Here is a 26,378-nt window from a genome sequence, read left to right on the forward strand (position 1 = left end):
AGTGAGGTACAATGCCATAGAATCCTTCCTGCAAAGGATCCCTGTTCTCTGGAGGAACTGGTCTCTGTAGTCTGGAGATGAGCTGTAATTTCAGGGGATCCCCAGGTCTCACCTGGAGGCTGACCTCCCTGCTGGCACACTGACACCATCATAGGCAGGCATTGCATTTTTTTCAGCACTTGGATTTAATTGGCTTAGACTGGAGTAACTGCAGACGGTTTCACCGTAAGAGTTCCAGTGCATCAGTGTACTCTTTAGTTCTGCAGGAAAACAATGGTTGTTTCAGCAGACACATGGGAAAAGCCAAAAGATCTCCCTTAACAGTACAAAAGGCCTACAGCAAAAGCCAGTTTGGATTATGAACCTGCCACTCAGGAGGATAGTAGGACATGGTCTCACATACACTTTCCCCATAGAACCAAGTTTTATTTATTTTTCGCATTTATATCCCATCCATCCCGTAAACAGGCTCAGGGCGGGTCACAACATTTCAATAAATACAATAAAAATTAGAACAAATTAAAACATATAAAATCAATAGCCATGCTTGCTGTAGGGAGAATCCGGCCCACTGATGTAACTAGGTATGACTGGTTATCAGTAGGTGGGAGACCACAACCTCAGGGGGGCCATATGTGGACGCCCGCTGCTTCAGCCAAGGGCCTGGCAGAACAGCTCCATCTTGCAGGCCCTGCAGAATTGAGTAAGATCCCGCAGGGCCCTGATCTCAATAGGGAGCATGTTCCACCAGGTGGGGACTAGGGCGGAAAAAGGCCTGGCCCTGGCCGAGGCTAGGCGGACGTCCTTTGGGCCAGGGATCACCAGGAGATGTTGACTCTCAGAGCGTAACGCTCTCCGAGGCATATATGGGAAGAGGGGGTCCCATTGATTGTGATATGCTGAGGAATGGTGTTTCTTGGGGGCCAGAGGGGTGTAGCAGGTTATGTCACTGTTCACGCAAAGACCTTCCTATGTATTTGCAGGAAATTTGTTGAATAAGGAGGAAGTAACAAATGGTTAAAACAGCATCTCTACTTGGACCAATAGGAAACATGCAGGTTTTCAAGATACGCTTAAGTCTTCAGTAGCATTTCTCCCCAGATTCTGTAGTGCCAAGTTTCCTACACTGACTGGCTTTCGAGCAAGGGAAACCTTTACCTTTACCTGTTTTATTTTAATAATAATAGAAAGGAGGGGTAGAAATTCCCTAAAATAAATAAAACAGGATTCTACTTTAAAAAAATAAATAAATCCACATTTGTACACAGTGAGATTCTTTTCTTCATGTAATTTGTGTCCTTTTACCTCCAGCTCTGTATCATGAATCTGCATTTGCATATTGATAAAACAATGTAAAAAGCGTATGAGATCATATGTGAAAACCATATCCATAGTGTGCTGCTTTGCCATTGCGCAGGGACATATATGAGCCCCAGTAAAATGTTTTTTTTTAAAAAACAACTGTTAATTTGCAGCCAATTTATGGCAACTCCAAAGGGCTTTCAAGGCAAGTGAAGTTCAGAGGTGGTTTGCCTGCCCTCTGTGTAGACACCCTAGACTTCCTTGGTGGTCTCCCATCAGAGTATTAACCAGGGCCAGTCCTGCTTAGTTTCTGAGATATGATCAGATTGGGCTAGCCTAAGCTATCCAGGGTAGAGCAATTTTTTATATAGACCCTGCTTTTTTGCACTTTTACCAGTGCATGTTACCAATGTGTGGTAGTTAGGTAGTGGGGGGAAAGGCTTCTATGAACAGAAGGAAATGAAAACTGCAGCAAATTGCATGTGCTCCATTTTCTGAACTAATTTAAAACATTTTAGTGAGAAGGAGGAGTTGAATGCAGCATGGAGCAAACTTCTCTAGCAGTGAAGGGATGGGATGGGGGAAATCTGCTTATCCATAACTCTCCGTCAAGCACAGTGGAAAGGAATAGGGCTGCTACGTACATAAAATGCATAAAGTAAATAATTTATGTCTGCCAGGTTCTGTTCCTAAAATGTGTATTTCGTCAGTCTCTATGACAACAACTGAGGGGAGAAAGTAATGCCTTGTGAATATCAGTGATTAGTATGTAAACTGGTAAAAGTTAGCTTTGTTTTTAAGGAATAAAGTGCTCGCCTTTTGCTCTCATGGTTTTATCAATATATTCTTGTACACCTCAGAAAAATCAGTGCCTTAAGAGAATCAGATCATTATGCATTCACCCAAACAGGGAGAGGGATGGAACCGGCTTAACTGCATCTCTGTTTCTGAAAATGGGCTATAGATTAGATAAAGATTAGGGATTTTAGACTAGGATCGGGGAGACCCAGGTTCAAATCGCTGTTTGGCTGGTGGGGCAATAATGAAGTTAAATAAAGTTCACCGGGCCTGTGTCTTAGCCTAGCCTCACTTACGGGATAGTTGTGATGATAAAAAGATGGATAGAAAGGCCTCGTGCAACATACTGAGCTCCTTGGTGGAAAGATAAAAATGTGGTATAGGGAAATTTTCTCACAAATGCTTTAATTGCCTCCAGGGACTGCAGACCCTACTTTATTGGTATCAGCATCATCTGTTGAGGCACATTGTACATACAGTATTATACGGTTTAATTGATTGATATGTTTTAAATTTTAATTGTAAATCTGCACTCTGTGCAGACTAGTATGCTGGAACCCGCCCTGAGCCTGCTATGCAGGGTGGGTGGGCTATAAATTTAATAAAATAAATACATTTAATTTAGTGGTTAGAGTGTTGGACTAGGATCTGGGAAACCCAGGTTCAAATCCCTACTCTGCCATGGAAGCTTGTTGGGAGACCTTGGGCCAGTCACATACTCTCTGCTCAGTCTACCTCACAGGGTAGTTGTGAGGACAAAATGGAGGAGAGCAGAACAATGTAAGCCACTTTGGGTCCCCATTGGGGAGAAAGCTGGGGCAATAATGAAGTTAAATAAATAAAAAATAATAATATAAAAAAAACCCTGACTCCCCTCCCACTTAAGCAGCCTCCTGAGCCACTCAGTTCCCAAGATTTGGGGGGTGGGATGAGTTCTGTGCAGCTATTTATTAATAGAATAGAAACCAGGACTGTACTCTCTGACCCTGACCTCTGTCCATTCAGTGACCTGTTTGCACAATTCATGCCCAAATTTAAAGGTCTGGCTCATAATAGAGAACCTATATGCTTAGGCCACTGAGAGTAAGTATCCTGTTTACTTGAGAGTTGGCGCCAGCAGTCACAACCGCCCTTCCCCACGCATCTAGAGGTACCCGTGTGTGAATGTCTGGACTGGACTATAGAGCTATGCATTTATGGTAAGGGAAATGTTAATGGGGGTTGCAACCAGTGTTCCCTCTAAGCTGAGTTAGTGTGAGCTAGCTCACAGTTTTTTAGCCTCTGGTTCAAACATTTTTGTCTCAGTTCAGGAAAGATAGCTCCAGAACAAACTCATTTGTGCAGTAGCCACATTGCTCACTCACAACTTTAATGCCAGTAGCTCGCAAAGTAGAGTTTTTGCTCACAGGACCCCACAGCTTAGAGGGAGCATTGGTTGCAACATGGCAATGAACAAAGTCTAAATTACAGGTTTTTTTCTCTTAAGGATAGGGTTGCCAGCTCTAGGTTGGAAAATACCTGATGTACTGTATGTTGCCTGGAGAGCAGTTGTATTTCAGATCTCTAGCCACCACATGGAGGTTCAAGCCACAAATGGACCACAGTGACTAACCAAAGGTTGCACCCCACCAATGTTCAATGTGAAAAAATTGATTCTACTTCAATTACAGTCCACAAACTTGCCATGTGGAGCCATGGGGAGCAGGGGCTGTAGTAAGCAGTGAGGAAACTGGTAGAGACTGAGCAAAAGCACTGCCTGGATTAGGGGTGCCATTCCCCAGTTCTGGGCGGGGGATCACCCAGTTTTCATCACTGACGTGATGATGTCACCACCCACTCCCAGACCCCCCCCCAACCCCACTGCTGGCGCAATGATGAAGACAAAGAAGAAGAAGAGATTGGATTTATACCCTGCCCTTCACTACCCAAGGGAGTCTCAGAGCGGCTTACAAACTCCTATCCCTTCCCCTCCCCACAACAGACACCCTGTGAGGTAAAAGAAGAAGAAGAGGAGATTGGATTTATACCCCGCCCTTCACTACCCAAAGGTGTCTCAGAGCAGCTTGCAAACTCCTTTCCCTTCCCCTCCCCACAACAGACACCCTGTGAGGTAGGTGGGGCTGAGAGAGCTCTGACAGAAACTGCTCTTTTTCAAGAACAGCTCTTATCAGAACTACGGCTTGCCCAAGGTCATCTAGCCAGGTGCAAGTGGAGGAGTGGGGAATCAAACCAGGTTCTCCCAGATTAGAGTCCGCGCACTGAACCATTACACCAAACTGGCTCCCACCTGGCAACCCTATCCTGGATCCAACCCAAGACTTTTCTTTATTAGTAGCAAGATTCTTCAGTGGCTGAAATGTCCCCCCCACACACACACAATTTCCGAGTGCGGATTTTGTAGAATAATTGCAACGTGTCCACTGAACTACAGTCTGTCATCTTTTATGTTCATGAAAATGATATCCAAATTATGATGATTACTTGCAGCTAAAATATGCAAATTAGCTGCATTTCCTACAGCGTATGATATATTTTCTGATGAAGACTCAGTGTTTTAACCTATCCTTTATTCTTGCTAAAAGATGAGAGGGGGGGAAACAGTTCTAATGACAGCAAAGCTGTCACAGAGGTAGGTTCCTGGAGAAGTTATTTGTGCCCATGACGGGATGCAGAAGATGATCTGAAAAGCATTGCTGATGAAATTTTTAAAAAATTATTTTGTATTATTTTCTCAAGGAAGAAAAAGGTAGGATACAGAAAGGAAGAAGAGGAAAGGGAAAATATAGATCCAACAAGTTTGTTAAATATTATGAATTGCTATGTACAACAAGTAAAATCATATGTACTACCAAATGTATTACATAATTCAAATATAGAAACAAGCATCAATTTTACAGAATTTTGGGCAGGGGTCATTTGGGGGGGGACGCGGGGGGACGCCACCCCCCCGGGTGAGGTGCGGGAGGGCGGGGCCTGGAGCTCCCTGCTGGTGCCCGCTGGAGGTCGCCGCCGGCTGTGGGGAGGACACACTTCCGGTGATGTCAGGGGGTGTGGCATATGCTAATGAGTTATGCTAATGAGTCCCCCTAGCTCTTTTTCTACGAAATGACCCCTGATTGGGTTAGATTCTCTCTTTAAGGAACAAACAAAAACTCTCCTAAAATTAGCAATAATATATTAATGATAAAAGAGAATACATCTTTAACAGCTGAATGGACTTCTATACTAAAAACCTAAATATTGTCTTTATCTAAATCTGAATGTTATTCTTACTGATTATTTAAATACTAATGGGATACAAAATATCTTCATCATCTTTAATGTGATATTCAAATAATCCCAGAACTAAAAAAGAAAAAAGTTAATTATTCCCATAGTATGAGTAATAAGCTTGCCATTTCTGCTGAGTTTCATTCAGTGGTCTTTTGTTTATATAATTGGTTAATTTTGCCAATGTTGCATACTCAGCTAGTTTTTCTTCCCAGATCTCTATTGTAGGGCAGTCTTCTGTCTTCCATTTCAGTGCAAATATTATTCTGGCAGCTGTCAACATATATTGCAGTAGGTCTTGTAAAGTTCTGTCTATATGATCTGGAAGGATTCCCAGTAACATAGTCGCTGGTTTCATCGGGAATTTAGTTTTTAAAATATCTTGAATTTTTTCATGTATGTTTTTCCAGTATCTTTTTGTCTTGATGCAGGTCCACCACATATGATAAAAGGTGCCATCTTCTTTTGTACATTTCCAGCAAGCCCCTTTGTAATTCTTGTCCATCTTAGCAATATCTTTTGGGGTGACGTACTATTGATAAAACATCTTGTGCCAGTTTTCTCTTAATGCTTGACTAGCAGAGAATCTAACACCGTTAGTCCATAGGTTTTCCCAACATTGAAAATGTATTTCCTCACCAAAATTTTGCATCCATTTGATCTTGCAGGGCTTAACCTGTTCTCCTTCAGAATCATACTGAAGCAATAACTTGTAAATTCGTCCTAATAAATGGTCTTTAGATTGTGAGACAATTTTCTCAAAATCCGTCAGTTTATTAATAGCTCCTCTCTTAGTGCAGGTATCATTTTTTAACCTTCTTCTTTAGTCTCTTGCTGCGTCTTGATACCACCTGGCGAGTTTACTATATCCCCGTAAGTTATAAAATCATTATTTCTCCGTGTGTAATTGCTGTGATAAGCATCTGTTGGTGAAATATCCAAGAGACAGCAGTATTTGCAAAATAGAGCCCAGCAGAATAATATGCGTTTTAGCATAGCAACATATTATGGGTGAATATTTGCGAGGGAAGAAAAAAATATAGGTCATATTTAGTTGTGATGATTGTGTTCCATGAAAGAATGAAGGGGCTGCTAGATGAGGCTCCTGTTGTGATGCGGTGACAAAAATCGGCAATTGAAATCAGCTCCCGTGTAAAGAGGTTAATATTGAGGAGCCAGAAGGAAAGGTCGATGCATCTGGATTATTGCTCCCACTTTGCAGTCCAAGGAACCCAGCATATTAAATGTTTTGAGTAAGTAGGTTAAACAACGGCCAGTGTTGGAAACAGAAAGTTATTAAACATGTCACTGTGTATTACAGTTGGCAGCATCCAGGCAGGGCCCGGGGATCTCCTAGAATTACACCTGATCTCTAGACCACAGAGATCAATTCCTCTGGAGGAAATGGCTGCTTTGGAGGCTGACTCTGTGGCATTATTTTACATCCCTGCCAAGTTTTCTCCCCTCCTCCAAAATCATTCTCCACAAGTTCACCCCCAAATCTCCAGGAATTTCCTAGCCCTAATGTGCATAAATAGGTAATGGGGCGTTCCTTACCATACAGGAAGTCAGTTCTCTTTGGTATCTGGCCACTTGGTTAACCATGCGTCCCACTTCCTGATATTATTTTTGAGTGGTTGTGGTAATGGGTGGAACTTGGCTTCCACTGTGACTAGAAGCAACACTCTCTGTGCAGTCACATCTTATGATCAGTGTTCCCTCTAAGCTGAGCTAGTGTGAGCTGGCTCACAGTTTTTTTAACCTCCATCTCACACGTTTGTCTTAGCTCAGGAAGGATGGCTCCAGAGCAAACTAATTTATGCAGCAGCCAAATCATTCACTCACAACTTTAACGCCAGTAGCTCACAAAGTCGAATGATATGGGTTAGTTTTGATTAGGGTTGCCAGCTCCCCGGTCCCCTGATTTTCGGGGCTTCAATCTGCCGCTGGCCAGCTGTGCAACATCCCTGTCATGGTGATGTTACTCGGAACTGACATAATCACACCGCTGATATCAGGGAGTGCCGCTCTAGTTTTTGGGCAAACTCTATGGGACAAAAAACCATAGAGTGACATCCCCTGACGTCAGCAACATGATGATGTCATTTCTGGGTGGCATCGAGTGTGCCAGAAGATTCCAGCAAGAAGACTGGAGCCCCTTGCCAGCAGCTGGTAAGGACCTGGCAACCCTAGTCTTGATCAGTCTAGGACAGGGAAGGATTAGACCTGAGCTGGCTTCCTTCTGCAGATTGGGGAATAAAGTGAATAATGTTTGGCACTCAAACAGAATTGATGACGGTGGTGATTTTAATATACAGCCCTCACCCCTGTCTGATGATGTTTGGAGACATTTGCATACATAAAATGCCATCAATGCGTATTAGAGCCTATTTAAAAGCAATAAATGGGGGAGAAGGCATAATGGAGAAGATACACCAAGCCATAATGAATAATAGATTCCTCCTAGCGAAAACAACTCTTGAGTCAAAGCTGTAGGCTGGGGTCCAAAGATCTGTTTGGTCAGACAGGAGCAGTTTTTCCTGTGCATGGAGGGAGAAACCCATTCTCCCCATCAGGGCCGGCCCGAGGGTTTTTTGGGTCCTAGGCAGGGCTACCTTCTGGCGCCCCGGCCCCCCACCCCCGCGCACCCAAGTACGCGGTTGCCAACCTCCAGGCGGGGCCTGGAGAGACGGAATTCCTCCTCCTTGGGACCGCCCCTCCCCCTCCCTGGCTGCCTGCCTGCCTGCCTGCCCTGCAGCGGCGGATGGTGGGGTGGGGGCGCAGTTTGGCGCCCCTGAGCGCCGGCGCGCTCTAGGCGAGCACCTAGTTCGCCTAGCGGGCGAGCCGGCCATGCTCCCCATCCTTCAGCAGCAATTCCCTGCACCACATCATGTGACTCTTTCTGGAGAGTTCATCAGTCCCCTGGTGCTGCTTTCCAGGAGGTATGAGAAACTACATTTGTAGGGTGGATTGGTGACTCCCCCTTCCCTCCAGCATGGATTGTTGGATGGGTGGCTCCCCCTTCCCCCCTCCCCCCAGTGGAAGAGCTTCCAATTCTGCAAGTAGATCTTTGAATCTGAGCCATGCGCTTTTTTTTTTTTTTTGAAAGGAGAAAAAGTCTTTAGACAGTTCTAAATGTGAGAATGAGAAAGTAAAGATTAATGTCTGGAAAAATTAACTTCTACAGTGGAGCGCACCACTGCCACAGCCTGCCAAATCAAGGCGTGATGTCAAGATCCTAGACGTGTGTGTCATTTTAGCGTGGGAACAAATCTCCCGGTTTGGGAGCAGACCGAGGCCCCTAAGGTGTACTGCTGTCACTGTTTGTTGAAAAGATGATGCGTGTCTCTGAGGAGTCTTCTGTATCCCAGGCCTTTGTCCAATTTCTGTTGTCACGACACTACAATGCATAGTGGGGCATGGCGTCTAGTGCCAAGTCCCAGGCTCCAGTTACGCAGCAATCTTGGTAAGAGTTTTGGGTTGGAAATTTGCCTGCTGGAACAGGCATGTTTAGGGGGGAAAGGCAGCTTGATTCTTCTGGATTTGAAAGTTAAGTACTGGAGAGGAACAGATTCATGTTACCTTTACCAATAGCCTTGGTTATTTAACTTGTGAAAGCTGTATTCACATGGGTGCGATTCTGACTTTCCAATCAATGCACACAGATTGGGGTAGGGCTTGCCGTCATTACAGACACACACACGTACATACACTAGCGCTGTATGATTTCTGAAAAGGGCTCTTATCTCTAAGATCCTCTCAGGCAACATTGTGTGATCATTGGCTTGGGGTGGGTTTTTTTTTTTTTTTGGCTCTGTTGTACTTTAAATGGTTTTCTGTTTAATGTTTTGTCTTTGACGCTTCTCGATTTTTTTACTGTTTTTGGGCACACAATTAGCACAACGTGTTTCATGTGAGAGAGTTGAAAATTGGTTTGCAGCCTTGGCCAGTTAAAAAGTTGGAAGGGGAGAAACTGAGATGAAGTAGGAGAAACAACGTGAGAAAGGAACAGCCAGCGGTATAAAAGAAGGGAGGTGAGAGGAGGTGATGCTAAAGAAGACTTGGGGGGGGGGGAGCAGAAGATGCAATGAGCAGGTGGCATGGTGACAAAAGTCATAGTGGTCCCTCCCACCAAGTCTGCAAAAGGAAGTTGCAGAGAATCTATGGATCTGGGTGGAGCAAGAAGTCTCTGTGGGTAGAGGCACTGAGGTGTGCTGTACTTCCTCTTTGGGGAGGTGATCATGGGGGCCCCCCCCCCGGGATAATTGGTAACAAAGGTAGTAGAATAATAGGGAGCCTCCAAGCCTGTTCTCTGGGAATCAGCAGGCTGAACTATTAATTCTTCACCATCTCTATTATTTCTGTATCTACATAAAATAGTTGAAAATTAAAACTCCTTGATCGTGTTTTTTTGTTTGTTTAGTTCAGATCGGTTCGATTCTGTCTTGAATGCCTTTTGCACACGTTCGGTTTACAATAAACATTTCAGCTTCAAAATTAGGCTAATTTTGATGTTTTTAAAAAATCCCAAAGATTTGAAGAAGAGTTCGGCATTTGCTGAGCAGTGGCTGTTGTCTGTTACGGTCATGAGCACATGCACAGGTACACCCCTTCAGGTACCAGTTGGCTTTTTGACTGTCGCAGTCCAGTTTTGAGCAGGCTTGCTGTAGGAGTGTGCCAGAAAATGCTCATCTTCTGCAAAGAATTTCAACATGTTGCTTGGACACAGTACATTGTAGTAAGTCATTGCTGACTGATTGATGTGGGGGAGACTTTGAACATCAATACAATGAGGAACCTTACCAAAAATGGGGTTCCCAGTTGTGCAGAGGGAGCCTGTGTGCATTGTCCAGTGCATGGATTCTGTTCACAGTTTATGTGTGGAAGGGCAGTAACAGGGAGTGCATTCTCTCCCTCCCCAGCTACACACAGTTGCTAAACGACTGAACAGGATGAATGACATGCTTCATAAGGTTGTGTGATTAACGAGCAGAGGACTTGAGAGTGGAAAGAACATTAAAAATTATAAGCAAGCAACTGATAAGCAAGCACCTTCTACACACACCTGCCCAGTGATAGCTGATCTCCCTTCATCTTTTCCTTTCGTTACGCCCTGAGCAATTTTCTACTTAAGGACTAACCAAGGTGGGAAAGTAATTTAGGCAACATTTCATCAGCTGTAGGAGACAGTGGTTCTCTTTGTGCAACTGCTGAAGATAAAAAGAGATCTGGCAAAAATGAACAAGATTGTCTAATGAGGTTTTTCTTTTGGGTAAACTCTGAGAATCTCAGATACTGGTATTTCTTTGCACAGGGAAACTTGACATCAGAGTGGGGTTATGGCTTATTAAATTTTTAATTTTCAGCTCTTTTAATATGTTGCTTTTTTGTTTGAACATCAAACTAGTTACATTAAACATACATTTGTGTGTGTGTGTATATATATATACACACACACACAAATGTATGTTTAATGTAACTAGTTTGATGTTCAAACAAAAAAGCAACATATTAAAAGAGCTGAAAATTAAAAATTTAATAAGCCATAACCCCACTCTGATGTCAAGTTTCCCTGTGCAAAGAAATACCAGTATCTGAGATTCTCAGAGTTTACCCAAAAGAAAAACCTCATTAGACAATCTTGTTCATTTTTGCCAGATCTCTTTTTATCTTCAGCAGTTGCACAAAGAGAACCACTGTCTCCTACAGCTGATGAAATGTTGCCTAAATTACTTCCCTCCAAGGGCCGGCTTGCCCGGGCTCCCTGCAACTACAGGGTGCCCAGGCAAGCCAAGGGAAGGCAGTTTAAACTGCCTCCCCTCCCCTCCAAGGGCCAGCTTGCCTGGGCGCCTCACAGCCACAGGGCACCTAGGCAAGCCAAGGGAAGGCACGGGGTGTGGTCTAATATGCTAATGAGTTTCTGCTGTTGGGTGTGGCCTAATATGCTAATGAGTTCCTTCTGGGCTTTTTCTACAAAAAAGCCCTGTATACACACACACACACACACACACACACATTCCCCCAGGGGTTGGGGGTATCCCCAAGTCCTACTAGAGGCTGAGCTGACTTGCTAGGCAGGTGGCTAGTTGCCCCTTTAGGTGGCATTGCTTGTGCCATGGTAGAAACTTCATTGGCCACTCAGCTAGGAACCAACAACACGGACATGGCCTGGCAGATTGACAGTGATCAGGAGGGCAATTATGAGGTTAAAACAAGGGATAGAGGGTTTAAAAGAGGGATGTATAAGACTAGAGCTGCCCGTCAATCAGCTCTCCAGCTCTTGGAGGAAGGCCCTTCTTTCCATGAGAGCCATGATACTGTGAGTAGACCCACCTGCCCATTTGGCTGGCCTTTAAAAGTCTGGGAGAGGCCAATGAAGTCAGACTGGTTTGGGCTCCAGGCAGTGGGGGAGCCAGCTGCAGGAAAGTAGGAGGGTATGGTAAGCCTTGAACCTCCTCCGCATTTCATTAAAAGGAGCAGGGAAATGGCCTACTGTACCAGGCACTGGGCTGTTGGAAGAGATCTTGAAGCTGACATAAGGATGGACTTTCCAGGCTACCTGCTATGGTGGAAGGTGTCCTACTGGCAAGCCCCATTACTTGCCACCACTCCAAGCAGCAGTGGGAGAAAAATAAAATAAAATAAAATTAGTAATGTTGCTGATGTTGCCACATTGCTTTTGGTTAAAACCTGGAAGTGACAAAAGGAGCTCTAGGAATCGTCAACAACTCTATAATTTTACCCACCCCCAGCCCCCCACTGGTTGCCAAGCTCAGCCTGGCAACCCTACACACATATCATATTTTGACACACAATCCATAATTGTTGGATCTTTAATACGTCATCTTTTGATTGCGAATCTATTATTTGCTGGTATTTAAAAGCAGGAGTGGATTACAGAATCAAACATTAATAAAATATAATTCAAATGGAAAATAAATTGGGTCCCGTTTGGTAGAGTTATAAGCATGCAAAATGAATACATTTAAATAAATAAATGAAACCAACAGCAAATAGGCTGTACAGCAAAGCAAAACCTGAACAAAATTATACACCAAGCAGGAATAAAAAAGCTTTTGCCTGGTACTTAGATACTAGCGGTGATGATGCCAGGAAAAACATTTGAGAGACCTGGTCCGTTACTGAGAAACTGCTGTCCCTGTTCACTACCTGTCTTGCCTCAGAAAATGGGGGGAGTCCCAAGAAGGACCTTTGAAGAAGATCTCAGTAAACAAGGAAAGTTTTGAAGTTGGTGGCTCTTCAGGCACCCTGAATAGGTCAAAACCAGCATTTTGAATCACTTAGAAACAAACTGGAATCTGTGTAGGTCTTGTAATACAGGGGTCATTAAGTTTGGTGTGGTACTACCCTGTTTACACTCTTACTGTAGCCTTGTGAACCATTCGGAGCTTCTCTGTGGATGCTGAAAGGCAGCACCCCCACCCCCACCCCCGGAAGCATAACAATAATCTGTAGATGCTAATGCATTTGTGAAAGCACAGAATACATTTCTGGCCACAGCTAGATGGCTTCACAAACCTCACTGAGTTATGGTTTGCAGAGTCATATTCTAAAGCTTTGATAAACTGGATTTCATAACTGACTTCATTTGACTTGAAACTTCAATATATTTTAGGGTTTCCAGGTCCAGCCAGGCAGCCAGCAGAAGACTGGTGGGGCAGGGATACGGCGGGGTGGCTGTCGGCATGATATCACTTCCTCATCATGCCTAAAAATTACCAGAACTTCTGTGGTTTCATCACAGAGTTCCAGCCAATTCCTACAGAGATGTGATGTCACTTCTGGGTTTTCCTGGAAGTGATGTCATACTGTTGGCCAATCGCCTTTCGTATTTTATTTTTCTCCAATTGGCAACCCTAATTATAAACGTATTTCCTTACATGGTTTCTCAACAGGCTTTCTGTGTTTGAAACAGTAGTGCTCTGTTGGCCCCAAGTAAAGTGTCCCTCAGTGGGAGGGATTTCAGTGCATATTTAGCAGATTTCAGTGGGATGTCAGTAGGACTTCAGAGTGCTTGTCTGGATCAGGCTCAGCAATTCGATTCCCTTTTAATTCTCCTCAAATTTTCTTTTATTCGTTTTTGAGAACCAAATCCGTCCCTCATCTGAATGTGCGTAGCCGTGGAAATATACTAGCCTCTTTTTCATGTCTAGCCCGTTTTGAACTAGTTGTCAAGGCCTGCTATGCACAAAACTGGCGATTTCAAACACAGTTGACGATGCTCAAAAAGTGATAGCAGCAGAGTCAGAACCTGAATCCTGGGCAGAGTGGCAGGGGCTACAGAAATTAATAAGAAATTAATAAGGGTCTTTACAGGGCTCTTTTTGTAGCAGGAACTCCTTTGCATATTAGGCGACACACCCCTAATGTATCCAATCATCCAAGATCTTACAGTAGCCCCTGTAAGAAGAGCTCTGAAAGCTCTTGGAGGATTGGTGTGTTGCCTAATATGCAAAGGAGTTCCTGTTACAAAAAAAGCCCTGCGAAGGTGCAAATTAACCCGACCTTTTCCACAGCTGCCATTTTTGCTCTACTGCTCATGCAAACAACACCTGAGAAGAGTGTGACGAAGGGAGCTTTGACTCTTGAAAGTTTATTCCCCCAAAATCTTGTTGGTCTCTAAGGTGCGACTGGACTCAGATTTAGCTGTTCTACTGCTAGGGTTGCCAACCTCCAGGTGGGACCTGGAGACCCTCCACTATTACAATTGATCTCTAGACTACAGAGATCAGTTCCTCTGGAGAAAATGGCTGCTTTGGAAGGTGAATTCAATGGTCTCCCTTGGCTCCATCCCCAGAATCTCAAGGTGTTTCACAACCCAGAGCTGGCAACCCTATACTGCAGATACACACTGCTGCCCTCTGAGAAGAATGCATCTTGTAAGCCTGGTTTTTGATGCTAAGTTAGGAACATGCAGTTCCAGGAAGTCTGAAGGGATATGCCATGCTCTGGTGTAATGGTTTCATTTAGAAAAAAGTGTAAGCATTAGCAAAATGGACCAAATTGTACCCCACCCGTTATTAACTTGAGGATGTTTGAAGGAAACATTGATTCCAAGAATAAAGCTATGGCCAAGAAAGGAGGAGGGAGGAAGGTATTGGGGGGGAAATACCTATGTTTATTGAAGCAGAAGTTATCACCTTGTCTTGGTAATTTCAATTTGAGGTTTTTAAGGACTATCTTATGTCAGAAGTCAGTTTGTATAGTAATAATGGGCCTTTCTGGTTTTATAAAGACAGAACCTTTGAATGTGGGTGGAAGTGGAAATATCCTATATTGGGTCATTAATTGTCCATTCAACACAATTCTGAAAGACACTGAAGAGTTTGGGTCCCCCCCCCCATTGGCGTGTTGTCAGCATTAAATGTGACATCAAATGCAGCAAAATTAAGTATTTTTTCCCCATGCAGTATTTTTCTCCTGACTGAATCGAACAATGCCGTTGCCATAGAAACAGCCTTTCTGGAAAAGGTCACTTGCAAGAAACTGTGTTTTAGGTGCAACTCAAGGAGATTATGGGGGATTAGCTAATTTATATATATATTTCTTTAAAGAAAATATTATGGACGAATAATATCCAACTGAGCTGTGAGGTTCTCTCAGTAAATTAAAAACTCTGTGATAAAGGCTTTATTTTGCCTTTTTTTAAAAACGGTATGCAGTGGGGTGATATCTGAAATAGTGATTCTCTTCCCTTTTTTTTAACTTGGTTTTAATTAAACCTCAGTCAGGGCTGAGAAATGTGGTGAGAGAAGATAATTGCCCTATTCCCAATGCAGTTTTTAAACTCTGGCTTTGATATGTGCCTCCTGACAGACTGAACCCCTACTTTGGCTCCAGGCTGAGTTTGTGCTATTTTTCTGGTAACCTATGGGGTGCTGGAAAGAGAAGACAAGTGAAGGAGGATGCAATGCGAGAGATTAAGAGAGGGGAAATTTGGGGAGATATAATCAAGGAGAAGAGACTTTTAAGGTTAATCGTTGCAGACAAACAGCCATTTTTTTAACTGAGATGTTTGCAATTGAAAGTAGTTGATGGTATCTTCTGTGTACAAGAAAACTTCTCTGTGGTAAAATAAGATTTCCAAGTGAGAGATGAGCACTGTGACTACTGTCTGCTGGAAAAGGGGGAAATAATACAGAAGTTAGATTCCGTTAAGAGCTTCTCACAGATGATTCACAGAAGATCTTGCGGTCAGTGGACATTTACGAGGGAATCTTCCTTTATACAAGGCATAAGTGACTTAAGGACTTAACTTTCTCAATGTGTGGTAGACAGCCGCTATCTTATATGGCTGTGCAAAAGACAGCTAGAGAAAAAGAAAGAAGTGCTGGAAAATGGTGCCAGGTGTTGAAGTGCAAATGGCCTCCATATTTTAGTAAATGTGTCTTCTCTGAGGTAAAGTTGCCCTGAGGCCCAAAAAGGTTGAGCGTGGACACCCAGGAGGAGGTACCTGGCAGTTCAGGGCTGGATCCTTGGATTGCAGTAGAGCCTTTTGGCACCCAATGGGTTGGAGCAAATCCTCACTGTACCTGGTGCCTCAGGATAAATCCCGATGGCGTTGAAGGTCAATAAACCCCTTTCAGACTTCTAAGGGGGAAGAATAAATGTTTGGTAGGGAGGGGAGAATGGGAAAGTGGCAGCAAACTCTGCCCCAGCCTAGGGTTACCCACCTCTAGGTGAGGCCTGCCTGGAGATCCCAGAATTACAATTGATCTCCAGAAAACATAGATCAGTGCAAATGGCTGCCTTGGAAGGTGGGCTCTGTGGCATTATAACTTGCTGAGATCTCTTCCAAACCCTTCCTTTCTCAGGCTCCACCCCCAAAATCCCCAGGGAATATTCCAGCCCAGAGTTGGCAACCTTACCTTGACCTATGCACATGCATTGGGGCACATGCATAGGGCTTATGTGTGGCCACTTCTCTTTGTGCAAGTGGGAACCCTGATTGTTCAGTGTTCCCGAATACCAGAGACAGACCTGTACGCATACTCTTCCTTGCTTCCATACTCTAAGCATATTCTACTAGAAGTGAATAGCTTGCCACCTCAATCCCACTCCCCGCCCCCACTCATTCTCCTCCCTTAATACATTTAAATTTAGTGAAAAGTATTGTGTGGCAGTTCACAAGTGGTTATAAGTCCGCTCCACTGCTTACACATCTGTGGCAAGAGTCACAAGGCCAGAGCCCACATAACTGCTTCATCAAGTTGCAGTCTGGTCCTTGTAGCTGCTCATTGTACCCTAGTTACACCAAGTGGGTTTGAATCATACCTTCCAATGTTTGTCAGGTGAACATTCGGAGGCTGGGTTTCTTTTACTGGCAAGGCTATTACTAGGGTTGCCAAGCTCTTTGAGCTCCCATTTACCATAGAGTATCTTCTAATTTTTGGAGCTACTGCCGTTATTTCTAGGTTTTCCACGCAACTATAGCTGGTACATCCCACCGAAAACTTTGGAAACCTTAACTTGGAAAAAAAGAGCCCCTTAAACCTTTTCCTGCTACCTAAAAACACATTTTTACAGATAGATGCCAGAGTTACTTATCACAGATACTAAAATCTACAATATTCCAGAACCGAATGCCATGTGAGCCAGAAAAACTTACCCATGCATATGCCTGGCTTCTCATTTAATTTGGGTCACCTTGCTTGTGCATGTGCTGTTCGCATGCCAGAGATCGGTAGCCAAAGAAGGCGCTACGCTGGCACGCTAACATTGAATGCATAGCAGCTCGCTTTAAATGTGCTGTGCCTCATGAGTAGGTTCTTTTTGCGAACCTGGCATCTTGTTTAAATTGGGCTTCAGTGGATAATTGTACTGTTGTCAGATCTTGCACTGGAACAAAGATGCTGATATCCCTCCAGGTCAAGAAGTGCAATTGTACTCCACAACGGTGAGAAAGAGGCTCTTGTAAATAACTGAGCGTCAACATTACGAGTGGGGTTAATGTAAGGGCCCGACGGCACAGTTCATTTGTGAATTGTCTGTAGTTTCCTGGGCTCTCTTCCCTGCTCATCTGTTTGTTTTTTGCGGGGGTGGGAGAGCATAAAGCTCATTGCCATTCAATATTGTCGGGAATGTGCTTGGTAGAGTCTTTGCAGTCATGTTTCTCTGAGGCTGGGTGTAGCATCAGACCCCTAGAAGGCAGCAGTATTCAGTTTCTATTTCCAATAAACTTTAAAAATAAATAATGGGCTGGGTCAGTCATTTGTGGCGTGCACAGTAATGGAATATTCCCGCCTCACACTTCTGTAACCCCTCTCCCCAAGGGACTTCCCTGCGGCCTCTGCGGCTTCCACACTTCTAGTGACCAATCTAGTTTGGCTCTGTACTTCCAGGGAAGAAAGCTGTGTGTATTTTACATAGATACCAACGGACAGACTAGGAACTGTGTTGAATGTATCAGCAAGGCCAGGCAGGAAGTGACATATTTCAGAGTATAATGTGCTGTGAGTTCTCCTGGAATGAGGAGAAAGCCCTGAGCTTTGCTGGTGTGCTGGGCCCTGTAGAAAAGGTATAATCTGACTGAAATAGGGGGGGGAATGATGGGGCTTAACAAATGACAAGTGGGGAGGGTGAGGGCTGGGAAATACCTGGAGATTTTGGGGTGGAGCATGGGGAGGATGGGGTTTGGGGTAGGGAAGGTCCTCAGGAGGCTATAAGGCCATAGAGTCCACCCTCCAAAGCATCCATTTGCTCCAAGGGAACTGATATTGGCTGTCTGGAGATCAATTGTAATAGCCGGAGATCTTCAGGTGCCACCTGGAGGTTGGCAACCCTAGGGTGAGGAGAGAGCCAAGTGCTAACAGAACAAGAGGGAAAGGTTGAATTTAGGTTGATCCAGGAAATATGTTGCATTAGAAACAGATTATATGTAAGAACAATGAAGGGTAGTAGTTCTGCAGTGCACTGTGCATCATATTCAGGCGTCACGTATTCTTAGCTACATCCTTGCGAGCTTTATGATTTAATAATTTGTTGTTCACCTTTTTCTGCAGCAGGTTTGGGAAGTGTGCAAGACTGGCCTTTTGATTAGGTTGGATGATAGATTTTGCAGGAAGAGAGTTCATAAGTCAGTTCTTGACATCTATGGTAAAATGATTTCTGACAGCAGGAAAAGATGGATGTGGCGAGTGTCCACACAGACACATGCATATGCATGTGGCCACCTCGTACAGTTTAAAAAATATATTGATTGACCAAAAAAGGTGTCCTGATTGAACAACCTGTAAAGAAGGTGGCATGGTATAGCCCAATCCCGTCAGATTTCAGAAGCTAAGTAGGTTTGGCATTTGGAAGGGAGACCACCAAGGGATACTGTGCAGAGGAAGACAATGGCAAACCACATCTGCTTCTCACTTGCCTTGAAAACTTGTTGCTGGAGTCTCCATGAGTTGGCTGCGACTTGGCGGCACTTTACCCACATGCATTGAATAACCTGGAAACAGATTTTTAAGTGTTTCCTTATCATTGTCAATACAAGTGTTTTCACAAAATTGTAGATGGCAACTGACTTCCCTGTCAACTACTGTTCTTACGGCTATCATCTTAAGCAGAAGTTAGAACTGACTGGCTTTTTAACAAAGACATCCCTTCTTGTGTGAGGAAGACTGTTTCTTGCCATGTGCAAATTTATACAGTTCATTTAGTTGCCTAGTTTATTAAAAGCCAGACTAGATGACCCATTACAGATCCACAGTGGAATCCTGCACTTCTGTCAATAGCATTTGCAAGGGGAAGTATTGGGAAAGCTGATTTTTAAACCCCTCCCCCAAATATTTTTCTCTGATGGAGCACCTCCCCCTTCCTGAGCCACTGTTTCCCTGTTTGGGAAATACACACACACACACACACACACATTAAAAATACTCAAAAGCTAGTTTTCAAATCACCAAATCATCATTGGTATACATGAGTACGTTTGATTACCCTGCCCCTTTCCTACACATTTCTGTGCATTTTTAAAATGTTTATATTTTTCTGCTTTCCCCTTTAGTCCTTCCATTGATGAAGATTGGCTTGAATCCTATTCCTACCCACCCAACTGGCATCCATCTGCACCAAACCGTGTAGTCTTTAGAACTTGATGGAACTCCTCTCTCCATTTTCATTCAGACCAATGTTGAAAACATTGGATTGCATCCAGAGAGCATCTGAGTGCTGAGGGTACTGCCGCTCATCAATTTTCCGAAACGCTCCATTGAAAAGTATTCTCCAGGTATGAATTTTAAATCAAATCTGAATTCAAGTAATAATGTTGTTTAGACCAACTATCCCTTTTATAGTAGAGCCATATTTCTAATTACATTTATCGTGCCAATTATATCATGCATCTCCCCAAATGGAGACAAGATAAATCTCTGGCAGGTACACATTATGTGCATTATGTCTTTTCTGTTTAATGTCATCGTTTAAAGGGGTGAACTTGATCCTTGGATGAATAAACTTTAGAGAATGTGCGGGGAATGGTATAATAGCTCCATATGGTATAGGGAAAAACATGCTGACCATAATCCAGTGAGTGCTACCCAACACAACTGGGACCTTCCAGTTGGCCGTGGTATGATCTGCACTTGGGGGTCTTTGCCTTTTGTAGCCAACAGTGTGATTCTGCCACTTGTGGCAGTCTCTGACTTGCAGCTTCCGGACATTTTTTTGAGGACATTGCTTCTGACAAAGCAACAAAAGTGATTAGATAAAAAAAAAAAAGCAAGGAAGCAAATGAGAGATTTCCCACAGTGCTGTCTATCCGGTGGAACTTACCGGGTTGTTCTATAGTTGAAAATGACAATAAGAACAGTGAGATGACAGTGGAAGAAGTTGTAAAAAAAACGTAGGGGGGTTGTTCTGTTGGATGTGGAGAAGATAGTGTGTGCCTGCCTGGAGGAGCTATTATAGTCTGCTTTTACGTTCCTCTCCTTGAAACAGGACAGGAACTGGCTTGGGCACAGGAGATCTGCTATTGGTTTTGGTTGTTCTAGCAAATGGTTCCAAGTGGGCTGAGAAAAGTGGGCGAGATGATAGATGCTTTCAAGTGGGTGAGAAAATTGGACGTAACTACTTAAGCTTCCCTTATAATGTGACTCAATTGCTTGAGCCACCTAAAGCGATTCATTTTGCAGCATGTCTTACTTGAACTTTTTGCTTGTATTCTCAGTAAGAGTGGTTTTGTGTGCAGTATGGGGTGGTATGAGGGAATAGACTTGGTAGACTTCTGGTTGCTCTCAGTTGTGTGATTCTTAAAGTTTTGCTTGCATTAGTGAGGCACCACTGATTCTATCTCTGTGTGTCTGAGTATGGAGATAGATATACATAAAATCAGCAGACCTAGTACCAGTTTGTGCTCCATGCTTGGAGGGGGCCCCTGTGCCCATCCAATAACCACAACTGTGGTCGTGGGGGAGCTCTGTGGACAAAACCCCGGGGGATCTCATTTCTTCAGTCAATGTATGGAGCAGGGCAAGTCAGACATTAGTTTTCAGATAATTATTGGGTTAGGTCTGGGTGGTATGAATGGTGGCTATAGAGAGAACCTTTGTTTGAGGACCTATGGAGACGCTTGGCAGCCCTGGCACTTACACACAGTGGAAAGCTGCCAAGTTGTCACAGGTGATGGGGCCAAGGCCACCATAGTCTCCTTCAGTTAACTTAAATGGGCTTGTCCACTTTCATTTACTTGAGCATAGTTGTCATTGCTGTTATTTTTATTTATTGCCTTTGTTTTCTCCAAAGAGCTTGGTGGCTTTAGCTTCACATTAACCTTTGGAGGTAGGTTAGCCTGAGTCTTGCCCAAAGACATCCAGTCAGACTCATTTCTGAGCAGGATTTAAATATGAGCCTCCTCCCACATCTAAAGACAACAGTGCTCACTGCACTATGGTTGATTTTTCACACTGCACAATTCTCTGGTCCAGTTGAGTCTCTTGTGCAGTTTTCTATTTGACCTGCGGTTTTTAAATATGCTGAACTTTATCTGCAAGTTTAAATACCGGCTGCAGCTCTTCTCTTTCTCTTTTTTCCCCTTTCTTTTTTAGTAACACTCTCAGGAATAAAAGTAATAGTATCATCAACCAATTTTATGGAACTAATAATTCAGACCCTGCTCTTCCTAGTGAAGCTAAGCTAACAGCTTAACCATTTTTATCACCCCAATTAAGAATACTTTGCTTTGTTCTAATTAGGAGAAATACATGAAGAGACTGATCTCAGGTCGGTTTCCATTTTTCGAGCTCTGAGAACACTTGTTTGGGTCTATAATGTTACAGTCCAGATTTGAGCAATTGTGGGCTAATGAGTGATTGCTGTGGAGTAGGGGGGATTTTTGAGACACCCCAATTTCACTCAGCTGCTCTAAACATTCCAGTCTTTCTGAAGCATATTCAGTTCGCATCACTGTTAGGGGTTGTTGTTTTTTTGCAGGACTGATTATTTTTTCCTTTTGGCTAATTTATTTAAAAAAAATTTTTTTTTTGCATACTCATGGAGTCCCTGAAGACTGTACAGTTTCATCATTCACATACAGGAGCTGGACAGGTTAACATTAGATAAAAGTAATTATAAACAGAAGTGTCTGTGTAAGAGTGCTTGAAAACAAGAGCTTTTTTAGAATGCAAAAATTAAAATCTGCTGAGACAACAGATAAAACATTTCATGAAGAATTCCTCTCACCTCTGTGTAACTATAGAAAGCGTTCCTAAATGCAAAATATTCTAATTCGTTCAGAAAATGCTTCCCATGCCTGTATTTATAGGAGCCAAACTTCCCCCTGCTATAGGGGAAGACCTTGGAACCATAAATATATGGAGTGGTTGGAGGGGAAAGAAGGAGGAGGAGGAGTTGGATTTATACCCCGCCCTTCACTCAGAGTCTCAGAGTGGCTTACAATCTCCTCCCCTTCCTCTCCCCACAACAGACACCCTGTGAGGTAGGTAAGGCTGAGAGAGTTCTGAGAGAACTGTGACTGACCCAAGGTCACCCAGCTGGCTTCATGTGGAGTAGTGGGGAATCACCGCCCTTAACCACTACACCAGAGTGGCTGGTCCCACACTCATCCTATATATTCAATAGATCTTGTGAATGTGAACAAATCCTATGTTCCATGAGCAAATGAGCATGGATAGGGGTTGGAGATAGCTGGATCATGGTGACAGGCTACTGAATATGCGCATTGAGCTTAATGGTTGCATGGAACCTACATGAATACAATTGTATACACACAGGGCTCTCTTCATGTAGCTGAGAACTTAGGAAGCAGCTCCATGCAAATGTTCATCTAAACACTTTTGGACCACCCTCCATATACAGTCATTCATTTTGGATGGGTCATTGGAACAGGGATAACTGTCCTTTTCAAATGTGTATAGGTCAGGGGCAGAGCCAGTGGACATGGTACTACCCATCCATCTTGTGCACCACATGTACATGAAGAGGGCTTCTGTGTTTACTGATCAAGGAGAAATGGGTTTGGGAGAGCAGCATAGTGAAAACATTAAAGCCTCATTAATACACCTGGCAAGTAGCTGCCATTTTTAGACAAGCCAATGCTTGAGCTGATCTAGTTGCCTTAAAAAACTGTTACACACTAAAGTTATTTATTTATTTAAAATGGCTATAACCCCATCTTTCTCCCAGGCAGCTGGTGCCCAAAGTGGGCAATAAATTAAAAACCATTAAAATTACTAAAAGTTTGAAAAGCTGCAAAAGGCTGTGAGTGGGCATCAACAGAATGCATCCTTGCAGCAGTTCAGATAGCCAATAAGTACTGCTGTTAAGGATGCCAGCAAAGCTCCATGCAGTGGTGGGCACATTTGGGTGGGGGGTGGAGACTATCAAAATGACATTGTGACGTGCAATGACATGACATTACTTCTGGTTATAAACCCAGAAGAGATGTCATCATGTTGTATGACACTCTATTTCGTGGAGCATCACACAACATAATGACATCACTTCCAGGTTCCAGCGGGAAGTGACATTATGGTGTTGCACCATACTGTCCCCTCAACTCAGTATACAGTGGCAAGCAGCACTGAAGTTGCCTGATGGACTTTGGTGCTTGAGAGTCATCAAAACAACCTTTAGCGCTGTCAGCCATTCCTTGAGTTGATTAAAAGCATAGTATTTAACTAATTAACTTTAGATAAATTTGCATATTGGAGAGCTTCAGTGCTGCCTTCTTGATTCCGAAGTATAACCATAATTTGTGTTTTGTTTTTCTTTTATGTCATATTGAGTTATATGGGATATTTCTGACTAAAGATGTAATTGGTTATTAAAATACTAATGAATCACATTTCCCCACAAAAACTGGTTGATTGTGTAGTTTTTTACATACAGTATAAATAATAGAAAACTCAATAAAACAGAATAGACATGTATGAAAACAAACTGTTAACAGCTTAAAAACCCAACTACAGCAGAAAACCAAACTGAAAGCTGTTTTAAACCAGACTGTCTTACACATTCTGCAGAAGACAAAGGAGGGTGGAAGACTTGCAGTTCATTCCAGAATTTCAGAGCAAGTACCAAAAAAAGACCTGGAGTGGGCTGCCACTCTGTTATGTAGGGGGATAAAGAGGAAACATTGGCATGAACTTCAAAAAGAAAGAAAAAATGACTTTAACATTAAACATATAAAATTTATTCATTCAATGCAAGGGATCATAGCTCCATGACAGAATGTGTTTTTAATCAGTGTCATAATGGTTCTTCTTCCTTTATAAACAAAAAGGAGTTCTCTGGCACCTCAAAGACTAATAGATTTATTGTAGCGTAAATAATTGCTGAATTAGAATTTAACAGTCAATTGAATTGTATTCACCAGGGTTTAACTCTCACGGTTACAGCTGTTGTGAATGGTCACTGTGCTTATCTTGTACTTTTGAGTTCGGCATAGAAATGCTGCAAACTGTACCTCTTGCATTTTGTGGCCTTTTAGCCTCCTCATTCACAATCCTCCCCCCTTGCTAATATTAGCTGAGGATTCACTTCATGCATCTGATGAAAGAGACTGTAGCCATGGCAGCTTCAACTACAATAATTCTGCTACTTTGTAAGGTGGCAGAAAACTCCCTCTTGGTTTTGCTACCGCAGACTCACATGGCTAATCCTCTGCAATTAATTACTTAAAAGTGTGTGCAGATGTCTGAAAAAGCCCTTTCTTCTCTCAGGTTCTCTTCCTACTTCTCCATTTCCAATCCGTAGAAGATTCCATTGGAACCCTGACATGCTTCCTCATTCTGAGTTGGCTGGAGTTTGAAGTTGCCAATAGGAAATGCATCTAATTTGCACTGCATTTAACACTGACATTCTTGGAGGAAAGTTTTTGAGGGGACAGCAAATAAATTTAAAAGGATGCTTATATCAGTTTGCATGGCTCAATAACTAGCATGAAAAACAATTATAAGGGGCTGGAGGTGGAGTGTGTAACCGTAATATGGAAGGCTTTAACTTTGGGGGGCGTATACTTGGAAAAAGCAGCTATGATATTCGTGGCTTACGTGCTTTAGTAGAAAAAATTGGGGGAGCTTTGAAGGGAGGGATATCTGGAGCATAATTATAGAGGAGTCTTCCAGCTGGCCGGAAAGCCAATCCTTATTAGGAAAGGGGCGGGAAAATGGGAGCAACAATGAGAAAGGCAGAACCGGGTTTGCTCCAGAGAGTTCCTTAATAATCATCATGGAGTATCAACCAACCACTGGTGACTTACAAGACCACCACTTGTAAGATCGTAACTTACCACTCCACCACAAAGTTTCCAGCGAAGGTCCAGCAGCAGTGCTGTGATTTGCCATCTAGCCATGCGATAGAGCCTGTGCCCCAGTGAATTCACATGATATTTGTGTTCATGGTGAACCTGCTTGGTTTTCGGTTCAGGCTCAAAATGTCTTTGCCCTGGACAGTTACTAGAAGTACGGGGTTGGATCCAGAGCAAAATATTTGCTTGCTCTAGAGCACTTGTGCAAGTGGAAGCACGAGAGGCCACTTGTGCTAAGACAAACGTCTGGTATCTGCACTGGTGTTTCCACTTGGCAAGATCTTGTGCAACCAATTTCTGGGCACTATAATATGGAGGGAAGGAAGCACTGGGTGCTCCCCAAGATCTAGAGCAAGTGGAACTGTACCACCTCCATTTACATTTCCGCTTGTGCAACACTGAATCCAAGCTATGATGGTCCTGTATTGGGCAGGGGTTTGAATTGGTTGGTCTGTATGGACTAGATGGTCTGTATGGCCCCTTCCAACTCTATGATTCTATGAATTCATGCTGCAGACCAACACAGCTACCCTCTGAAACTCTCTATCATATACCCAACTAGATAGGTCACGATGAATGATACATCCTGAGGCATGTGGAGTCCTGTGTTTATATATGTGTGTAGCGCTATGTATGCATGGCACTTTGCAGCACGCGAGAAGAAAAGTCCCTGCGGGTGCATGATGAGTTGCAATCTGGATGTGCGAAGCATCGGACAGTGTTGTCATCACACGCTCAGTGACTCTCATGCTATATTTAAAATGTCATGTGAATCTGCCCCAAGGCTGCACTATTCTCATTTCATCCTAATTCTCTGAAAATCGAATAGGAGGCAGGCAGTGGGAACAGCTGGAAATAAGGATCAGGCTGCTCAGAGGAATCTTGCTTTCACACTGAACTAAGCAGCCTGGTGTTCTGCTTGTTGATGCTAATTTGCCTCTGAAAGCCGCTGTAGCCTGGGTCAGGCTGTATTCCCCTCCTGTAATCCATACTGTGGAGTAAACAGGACATCTAGTTAACACAGAAGAAGAAGAAGAATAAACAGTTGTGGAGTGTTTGTGCCCCTTCCACATTTAACCATGTGTTAATCATCAAAATTGCATTTGACTGGAAACTATAGAGGAGGTTTTATTTTAAAGTAGGTTTCCTCATGCTGGCAGATACCCCAGAGAATCCAGTTCCACAAAGTTCCTGTTGTCGCTTGCACCAGTTTTAAAACATTCTTGAG

At 43.3% G+C, this 26,378-nt stretch overlaps 1 long non-coding RNA gene across 1 annotated transcript in view; it reads left to right on the forward strand.

Annotated features, from left to right (window-relative positions):
* Positions 1-26,378, forward strand: part of LOC107122532 — a 301,527-nt gene that overhangs the window by 194,025 nt on the left and 81,124 nt on the right. Inside the window, exon 4 of the long non-coding RNA XR_001482924.1 lies at positions 19,391-19,612. This is a non-coding gene — a long non-coding RNA (uncharacterized LOC107122532). The remainder of the gene's footprint in view (positions 1-19,390; positions 19,613-26,378) is intronic.

The sequence above is a fragment of the Gekko japonicus genome, unplaced genomic scaffold, assembly GCF_001447785.1.
Source record: "Gekko japonicus isolate JY-2015 unplaced genomic scaffold, Gekko_japonicus_V1.1 scaffold1032, whole genome shotgun sequence".
Classification (NCBI taxonomy): domain Eukaryota; kingdom Metazoa; phylum Chordata; class Lepidosauria; order Squamata; family Gekkonidae; genus Gekko; species Gekko japonicus.